This window comes from Mus caroli, chromosome 19 (genome assembly GCF_900094665.2).
Source record: "Mus caroli chromosome 19, CAROLI_EIJ_v1.1, whole genome shotgun sequence".
Classification (NCBI taxonomy): Eukaryota; Metazoa; Chordata; class Mammalia; order Rodentia; family Muridae; genus Mus; species Mus caroli.
Genome location: NC_034588.1, coordinates 2,936,573 through 2,946,455, shown reverse-complemented (window position 1 = coordinate 2,946,455; position 9,883 = coordinate 2,936,573).

Below are 9,883 nucleotides of genomic sequence, written 5' to 3'. Positions count from 1 at the left end.
GGCACTCACTTTGTAGACCAGGCTGGCCTCGAACTCAGAAATCCGCCTGCCTCTGCCTCCCGAGTGCTGGGATTAAAGGCGTGCGCCACCACGCCCAGCTACTTGCTTGTATCTTGTTTCAGGGTTGACCACTTGGTATTGAGTAGCCAGTTGGCATAGTCTCACAGTCTCCATCTGTTGCAGAGTTAGTTATCTTGGTGAGGTGTGTGAACTACATTTATCTGGCTAGATTCTGGAGAAGGTTCTTTATCCCCTTAGTTTGCACAATTTTGTGGGTCTTCTGGTCAAAAGTACAGCAGGCCATTTTTGCAGGTCACCTTGCACGCCCACAGAAGGAAACTCTGGACTTTCAACAAAGGGTTCCTTAGTTTTGTTGTTGTTGTTGTTCATATCATTCCAGACCTGGACTTTTCTTCGTAGCCATCATCATCATCAAGAGCCGTGCATGGTGACTCACACCTGTAATCCCAGAACTCAGGGTGCTGAGGCAGGAGCATCAGTGGGAACAGGGACAGAGACACAGCTCCATGCTACTGCCTCTGAAGCCTGATAGGTTCTTTTAATTTTTTAGAGACTTCCACGCAGGTAAAACCAGGTCATCAGTTTCGAAACAGAAAACAATTTTAGAATGAGCCAGTATGAAGCAGGGTTGAGGTGTTTTAAAGATAACTTACAGAGATGGTTCAGAGAGAAAAGAGACTCTCTGCCAAGCCTAGGATCGAAAGCTATATTCCCAGGACCCACAAGGTAGGAGAGGACCAATTCCACAACGTTGTTCTGTGACTTCCACATGTGCAGAATGTGCCATGGAATGTGTCCCCGCATGTGGGTGCGCGCGCACGTGCATGCACACACACACAGAGATTCATACAATAATAAATAAATGCACGGAACCACATTTTATCTAGATTTGTATGTGTACCTGCACAACTTCATATGCACCACGTGTGCACAGGTGCCCTCAAAAGCCAGATGGCCTGGAGTTCCAGGCAGCTGTGAGTCACCTATGTGGGTGCTGGGAATGGAGCTGTCCTCTGTGAGAGCAATAATTGATCTTAACTGCTGAGCCATCTCTCCAGCCCCCCACACAGCAAATGTTTGTGTTGACCTTGCTTCTCAGCAGGCAAGAAGCAACTAGAATCCAGGGTAAAGTGTGCCTTTCTTTTTCATGTCCCATAGTTTTCTCTTTCTGTCCTGCCTTAGGAGGATAGTCCCATGTTTAAAGCCAGCCTGTGCTACCTAACAGGATCCTACGCCCCTCCCTCCAATTTTCCAGGGTGCAAGAACAGAAAGGATATACATATTTAATGAAAAAGTCAGTAGTGGCACACACCTTTAGTCCCAGCACTTGGGAAACAGAGGCAGGCAAATCTCTATGAATTTGAGGTCAGCCTGGTCTACAGAGATGACAGCCAGGGATACACAGAGAAACCCTGTCTCAAAAAAAAAAGGGGGGGGGAAGCTGCATCTTGCGCGCGCATGCATGCGCATGTACACACACTTGTGGGCCTGGCTATACTCTAACAAGCAGCCCACAAGCAGCAGCAGCAGCAGCTTAGCAGCACTGGGAGGGGGGAGTCCTCACTCACTTTCTCAATAGGTACGACAATTTCTTCCCAGGCTTTTCTCTCCTTGGTCTGACTTGAGTCTCGTGTACATTCTTGCTATCGATGAGATGGGCGAAGCCAGGGTCCCAGGCTCGCTCTGTGGCAGGAGCTGGGGTTCACCTTCTCTAAATCACAGGGACAAGAACTGAGGAGGTGGTTAGCCCCATGGCCATCAGGATGCTGCCAGAAGGGCAAATGGTGAGTGGGTCCTGGCCGGATCCTAGGCTAGAGCAATCACACACGAGGAATCTAGGGAGCTTCACTTTCCTTTTCCTCCCAGTCCCAGGGTGACCCAGACTCTTCGTTGTTTGAAACAGGGTCTCACACAGCCCAGACTGACCTCATCTTAGCCATGCAGCGAAGGATGGCCTTGAGTTCTTTTAAAAATTTTTATTGTTTTCTGTGCATTTGTGTTTTGCCTGCAAATATGTCTGTATGCCCCTACATGCCTGGTACCCAAGAAGGCCAGAAGAGGACCTTCTGGAATTAGAGTTACAGATGTTTGTGAGCCACCATATGGATTCTGGGAATTGACCCTAAAGGAGCAACAGTCAGTGCCCTCAACTGTTAAGCCATCTCTCCAGCCCCAGCCCTTGAATTTTTGATCCTCCTTCCAAGTACTGAAGCATGTGTCACCTGTCCCTGCAGGGACTTTCATCCTGACCCATTTCTTCCCATTCCTTACCATCAGCCAGATTTGGGAAGCAAGGTGCTGAGTCATCCACACACAGGAAGGCAAAGGCTTGTGGAGGGGAACGATTCTAGGCAGAAGATTGCTGGTCAGGGAATAGAGAAGCAACTCCTGGGGACCATAGCCAGGAAGGGCCACTTTCAGTTTCAGTGCACTGGTCACGGTGGCTAATGAGAAGGCCTCCAGTGGGGTAGGTAACAGCAGTTCTATGTAGTTCTATGATGTCACCCCTGTCTCTGTCATCGGTCCTTTCCTGGTGGTGGGCCCTGCCACTTGAGAGGAAGTGGGAGATGGTACATCCGGGTGCTCAGCAGAGCTGAGCTCTCTGCAGAGCCCTCTGCTGCCCGGGACCCATTGCCGGCACTTTGCCGTGGTTTCCTTAAATCGCACAGATTTCCAGGAAGCTCACTGGAACTTCTGGAGGAGGGTAGGAAGTTTAAATAATAAACAGCGGAGCTGTGGAGGTGGTGGCTGGAACCCCAGCTCTTAGAGTCTCTCTCCCAAAGCCTTTTTGCCTTGTGACCTTGGCCAAGGCCTAGTTTCTCTGGGCTTCAGTTTTCTTGTCTATAAAATGAAAATCCTACCCAGGAGAAGCGGTGCATGCCTTTAATCCCAGCACATGGGAGAGTTTTGTGAGTTCGAGACCATCCTGGTCTCTACAGAGTGAGTTCCAGAACAGCCAATGCTACACAGGGGAATCCTGTCTTGAAAAACCAACCAGTCAGCAAACAAACAAACAAATAAATGAAATGAAATTCCCCTCTCTTTGCCAGAGCTATGATCATGACTGAAGCTACACACGGATGGTGGTCACTGGTGTGCTCGGGAAGGGTGAGTCTCCTTGCTCTTGTCCTTGGAGAGCAGCCGGCGAGGGGCAAGGGGCAAGGGGCAAGCAACCAGAGGCCCGGCTGGAGTGGAATGAAGACTGCCCTTTCCAGGGAGGCCAGCAATTCGCAGGGCCCAACACAAGAGGCTGCCGTCGGCCAACCCAGCACCTCCTACGGTGCCAAGAGGGTAGGGATGGACTGGGAAGCATCTGGGCTAGGCTGGTAGAGAGGTGCTCACCCCCAGAGGACCCTAGAAATTGTCTATCTAGCCCCTGCAAGGACTTTCATCCTGACCCGTTTCTTTCCATTCCTTGCCATCAGCTAGAACTGGGAAGCAAGGTGCTGAGTCATCCACACAGGAAGGCAAAGGCTTGCAGAGGGAACCATTTTAGGCAGCTGATTGCTGGTCAGGGACTGAGGAAGCAACTCCTGGGGACTTATAGAACCCAGGAGGACCAGTTATGAAATCTCCTGGCTTTAGAGCTGGGGAAACTGACGGTCAGTAAGAGGAGGAGACGTCAAGTCAAAGCCAGAAAGGGCGTCAGATCTCCCAGAGTTGGAGATACAAGTGGTTAGAATCCACCCATCATGGGTATTGGGAACTGAACTCAGGTGCTCTGAGGGTCCAGTAAACACTCCTAACTACTGAGCCATCCCTCCAGTTGCTTTACCTTGGTCTCAGTACAGGTCTCTCACTGAGACTGGACTTCGCCCATTAGGCTGAGCTAGATGACCAGTAGGCCTCTGGATAAGTGTCACCAGGCCCTATGAGGTTTTAGTTTGCTTGGGTTTTTTGTTTTGTTTCATTTATTGTTGTGGGCTGTGCGGATCCAACTCAAGTCCACACGCCTGCACTGTAAACTGTGAGCTGTCTTCAGCTCTCGACAGGTCTCACCTTCTTCCTCACTCACCCAACCCTCCCTGTCCCATGTCTCGCTCCTGATCTCATCAGGAGCACACAAACCCACGATCCCTATGCTTGGTACACAGCAGAGCCTCTTTGAGCATCTAGTACATGGCAGGTCCTGTCCGAGGCAACTGGAAACATCTATTTAAGAATAATCCAAGCTTGCCGGGCGTGGTGGCGCACGCCTTTAATCCCAGCACTCGGGAGGCAGAGGCAGGCAGATTTCTGAGTTCGAGGACAGCCTGGTCTACAAAGTGAGTTCCAGGACAGCAAGGGCTATACAGAGAAATCCTGTCTCGAAAAACCAAAAAAAAAAAAAGTATAATTCAAGCTCATCCTTGGCTACAAAGGAGGTTTAGGCCAGCTGGGCAACATGAAACACTGTCTTAGAAAACAAAACAGTCATGGCTGGAGCCATGCCTCAGCAGTTAAGTGTATTGGGAATCAGGAATCTCCACCACCTGCTCCAGGGACCCAGTGACAGCAGGATGAGTCCTCAATACCTGCCAAGATGTGACACTTTCCTACTGTCACCGTGAGTCACATATCATCCTCGTGCGCATGTGCCATATCTCCTCATAAAAGGCGAGGCCCTCCTCTCCCGACTCTCTGTTTCCTCCACCATCGATCGCCCAGAGGCAGCCTCTGTATACCCCCTCCTCATTACTCCTCCCACATGAGATCGGCTGCATGGTATGACGTAACAGTGTCTGTCGCTTTGATCATAACATTGGTGCCGAGTGACTCGGAAGGCTCTGCTGGTGCTTGTGGTCCCGTCCGTGGGCTGAAACCATACAGGAGGACCCTGTTCCCAGTCCGCCTGCAGCAGGCTCACCTCTCAGCTAACTGACCGCCAGGCACTCCATGCAACACTGGACACTGGTAGATCCCTCCTCTCCCAGTCACCATAAACACTCCGCTGTATCCAAGGGGTGACCGTTGAGGTCTAGCACCCCTCTGGAAAAGGAGAGACACCCAACCATGGTTCTTAAGGCTACAGTTGACTCTTTTAGTCCACCCCCACCCCTGACCTTTTGACCTTTTGCTTTGGGTAAGGCTTCATTTTTCCAGCCCACTCCCCCCCCCCCGCCTTGTGTGTGTGTGTGCTGTGTGCTGTGTTTGTTGTTCAAGCCCCAGCCCCTGCCCAGCACTGTGACCACACACCTGGCAGCTTGTGCCTTCTTATTTCAGTCCTCCCTGTGTCCTTGGGACATCTTGGGCCTGTGACTCCTCTTCTCACCCGTGGGAGCTGCATGTTTTGTTTTGTTGTGTTTTGTTTTTCGAGACAGGGTTTCTCTGTCTAGCGCTGGCTGTCCTGGAACTCACTCTGTAGACCAGGCTGGCCTTGAACTCAGAAATCTGCCTGCCTCTGCCTCCCAAGTGCTGGGATTAAAGGCGTGCGCCACCACGGCCCAGCAATGAAGCCCTTCTTAACTGGCTTTAACCCACAGCTCCCTCTCCTCCGCTGGCTTTTTCAGCCTCCTCTTCTCTGCCTCCAGCAACTGGCCATTCTGACTGTCTCACTCTGGCACCCACCTTCACCTCACCAGCCTTCTTCAGCTCCCCCTCACCCCACACTGCTCTCCCCCACTCTGCAGTGGGACACCTCCATCTCTCCCCACCCAGCTTTACCCAGCCTCAGTTCTCCCTTTGTGGGAGGTCGCTGGAGTAGATGGTCTGGTCAAGGCACATGTTCCCCTTTCCAGTAAGTGAATTCTCTCAAATAGGAAAACATCTGGGATCCTATACCTCGAACTCCTCTACTTTCATTAAAGAATTCCAATATGCTACCCAATCCTATAGTCTCGCCTTCCATGACATTTATATAGGATTCTAACAATCAGCTTCCCAAGGAGCACAGGGGAGTCTGGGGACAGGTGAGAGCACACGCAGATGAAGTCCACCAAACCAATGTGAGGCAGTTCCAACCAGGATCTCCAATGGAACTACAATACTCAGGGGCATTCTGGCTGGAGATCAGTTTACAACTTGCCTCTTGTCCGGTCTCTGTAAGGTTGTCCTTAAACCTGAGACACTCCAAGAGGTCATCCAGGACAAACATGAAAACCTGCTTCAATTCCTAGAATGCCCCACAAAGACCCTCTTACAGTACACCAATCTAGACCCCGGAAACCCAGAGGGTAAACAGCTCCTCATGACCTATTTCTTTTTTCAGAGCTTCCCTGATATGAGGGCCAAGCGTAAGTGCTTGGAGAGAGGACCCTTAACTCCACAGACAGAGAAGTCTTAGTGTTGGCCTTTCAGGTGTACCATGAGAGAGATGAAAAAGCCTGCAGGCAAAAATACCAAAATGCTGACCAACGCTGTTCAACCAACTTTGGTGACTGCCTGGGCTCCCTTCCGTCTTGTCAGGACATCAGAAGTTCAGTCCAGTAGCAAACACCAAATATGAATCAGCAGCTGCAGCCCAGTCCTCTTTGCAGTCACCACACATGAACCGGCAAGGGCAGTTCAATCCAGAAGAAACCGCAAGGCGTGCCAATCAGCCTGAAGCTGTGGAAGTGGAAGAAGCCACAGGAGCTTGAGGAGAGTTCCTTGGCTAGTTTCTCTCTAAGGCATCACCACAAACAGACCTCAGCAAGGCAATGTAAGGTGAACCAATGCGTGTGTGTCATTAACCAACAACGGCGAGGTGGCACAAAGCAAGGCAAACCAATGCTCGCGCTCCCACTGTCTGTGGGGCCAGACTCCTATTCCTTCTGTCTGCTATACAAAACATCCCTTCACCTGTGTCTGCTTCAGGAAAACATTCTTTCACATGTCTGCTTTAGCAAGACATCCTTTTACCTGTGTGCCCCAGCAAAACATCATTTGACGTAGCTGATTTTCCAAAGAAATTACAAGTTTCCACTTCAGAGAGTCATCATCCTGCCCCCACTCCTACACGCACCCCTCCTCGTCCAAAGTGTCACCAAGAGGGACACTGGACTCTTGCTTGCCCCCATATGCCTCATGGAGCAGGGATATCACTCCCATACTGCCCTCCAGCCAATCTCCTAGGCCTGGCCAAGGACAACTGAAGGATTCCAGGTTCCTTTGGCCCAACCACTGTCAACTGACAGGGAGCTGTCCCCCTACCAACCTCACCAGACCCCACCCCTCACTCATTCTTTCCTGGTAGTGCCAACCTGTCCCATCCCCTTATTAGGAAGGATCCTCTAGCCAAAGGAGGAGCCTCTATTTCCTTTGCTCCCCCTTATTCACCTGACCCGACTCACCAGCAACCCCCTTTCTCCTCCCACACACTGGTTCTAACGTGTCACTTCCTTTACCAGACTCTTAGGAGGACCCCACTTCTACTTTGCCCCACATCTTCCCCCTTTAAGATCCCTATACTTGCAGTCAAGAAGCCCAATGGTGGGCTGGTGAGATGGCTCAGTGGGTAAGAGCACCCGACTGCTCTTCCGAAGGTCCGGAGTTCAAATCCCAGCAACCACATGGTGGCTCACAACCATCCATAACGAGATCTGACTCCCTCTTCTGGAGTGTCTGAAGACAACTACAGTGTACTTACATATAATAAATAAATAAATCTTTAAAAAAAAAAAAAAGAAGCCCAATGGTACCTACTGTCTGGTCCAAGATCTCTGGCTCCTCAGTTCTGCAGTGGTCGCCCTCAACCCTGTCATGGCTTAACACTCCTTACACACTCCTTTCCACTGTCCCCTCAGGACTTCCCATTTCTCAGTCCTGGATCTCAAGAATGCCTTCTTTTCCATCTCCCTTGACACCCAGTCACAAAACATTTTTGCTTTCACCTTGACTGACCCTGACACACACTTCTCTACCCAACTCACTTGTACTGTCCTACCTCAGGGGTTCTGGGACAGCTCACACACATATTTAGCCAGGCCCTGGTCTCTGATCTACTCTATCTCTCCCCAAATCCAAACTCATACAGTATGTAGATCATACAGTATGTAGATGACATTCTCGGCCGCAGTCCATCCCTACAGATCAGCCAAAGTGACACCTCTGCTTTTCTAAATTTCTTGTCCAGCTGGGGCTATAGAGTCTCATCATCTAAGGTCCAGTTGTCCACTTCTCAGGTCACCTACTTGGGACTAACAATTACTCCAACCCACAAAGTCAGTACCTCAGATAGAAAACATCTCATGTGGGGCTGAAGAGATGGCTCAGCAGTTAAGAACACTGACTGCTTTTCCAGAGGTCCTGAGTTCAAATCCCAGGAACCACATGGTGACCACAACCACCTGTAATTGGATCTGATGTGGTTTTCTGGTGTGTCTGACCACAGCTACAGTGTACTCATGTAAATTAAATAAATAAATAAATAAATAAATCCCCCCCCAACCCCAAAACACCTAATGCAGTCCCTTCTACCAAAGAGATGTTCTCACTCCTAGGAACAGCTGGCTTCTTACACTCTTAGATCCTTTCCTTTTCCCTCTTCGCCTGCCCACGAGATGAAGCAGCCCTTCGCCCCTTACATGAACCCCTCCTCACACCTATGACTAACCCTTTCCAGAAACTCCAAAAGGCCTCCCAGACCCGACCTGTCCCTTCTCCCGATTTGTAAAAGATAAAGAGGGATATGCCCTCGGGCTTCTAGGCCACCAACTGGGACCTCCTTTGCACCATGGCATAGCTGTCAAAGGACGTACACCTGACCACCCAGGCAAGGGCGCCCTGCCCATTGCTGTAGCAGCTGCTGAGCTCCTCTTTTGTGAACCCAAAACACTAACTTCTGGGTCACCTACCACTATCTTCTCTCAGAACCTGTCCCAGCTCGTAACTTACAAATTCTACCTCCCGCCAGGGCTCTTTCTCTCCAGGGGGCACTGGAAGATGACTCCACACTTACTTTCCAATTGTGCCCACCTCTCAACATCTCAAATCTCCTTCCTGACCAAACACAGACCACTCCCTGTTGGAAGAGGTCTCTTTTTTTGTTTGTTTGTTTTTTGTTTTTTGAGACAGGGTTTCTCTTTATAGCCCTGGCTGTCCTGGAACTCACTTTGTAGACCAGGCTGGCCTCGAACTCAGAAATCCACCTGCCTCTGCCTCCAGAGTGCTGGGATTAAAGGCGTGCACCACCACCGCCCGGCTTGGGAGACGTCGCTTAGCAGAAAGCCGCTATCATCTCTGCAGCCATCTCGGGCTGTTTACTTACAGGTGGTCTTTTCCACTCTGACAAGAGACTTGTTTTCCTAGCATGATGTTTTTGCAAGAAGCCCACCACAGCTGAACACACTCTGATAACATCTTGGTTTTCTCCTACACATCCTTGCTCTGTGGTTAAGTGTCTCCAGCTGCACTCCTCAGTAAGTGCACATATACCCATAGTTATCTTTCAATAAATGAGATTTGATCCTTGAGCAGACAGACTGTCTTCATTCTTTGTGTCTTTTGCCCCTCAGTCCCCACTCTCTCTCTCTCTTGCAAACCCCGTTGACTGAGCACAGATGGGGTCAACTCGCCATCTCACTGTTGCACTGAAACCTCAGAGAAACTACTGCTCTGTTCCTCGCACACACAGGAGGGCGCACTGCCTCTGGTCATCTATACCTGCTTACATGAGGACGCCTGAAAAGCTGCCTATGCCATAGTATCAGATACTGAGCTGCTTGAGGCTCAGGTCCTCCTTCCCACATCACTAGTTCAGCAGAATGAACTAATAGCTCTCACCCGTGCCCTCCAATTGGCACAAGCACAATCCTACACATCTACACAGACTCCAAATATGCTTTCGTATCCTCTTTTTTTTTTTTTTTTTTGGTTTTTTCGAGACAGGGTTTCTCTGATAGCCCTGGCTGTCCTGGAACTCACTTTGTAGACCAGGCTGGCCTCGAACTCAGAAATCCGCCTG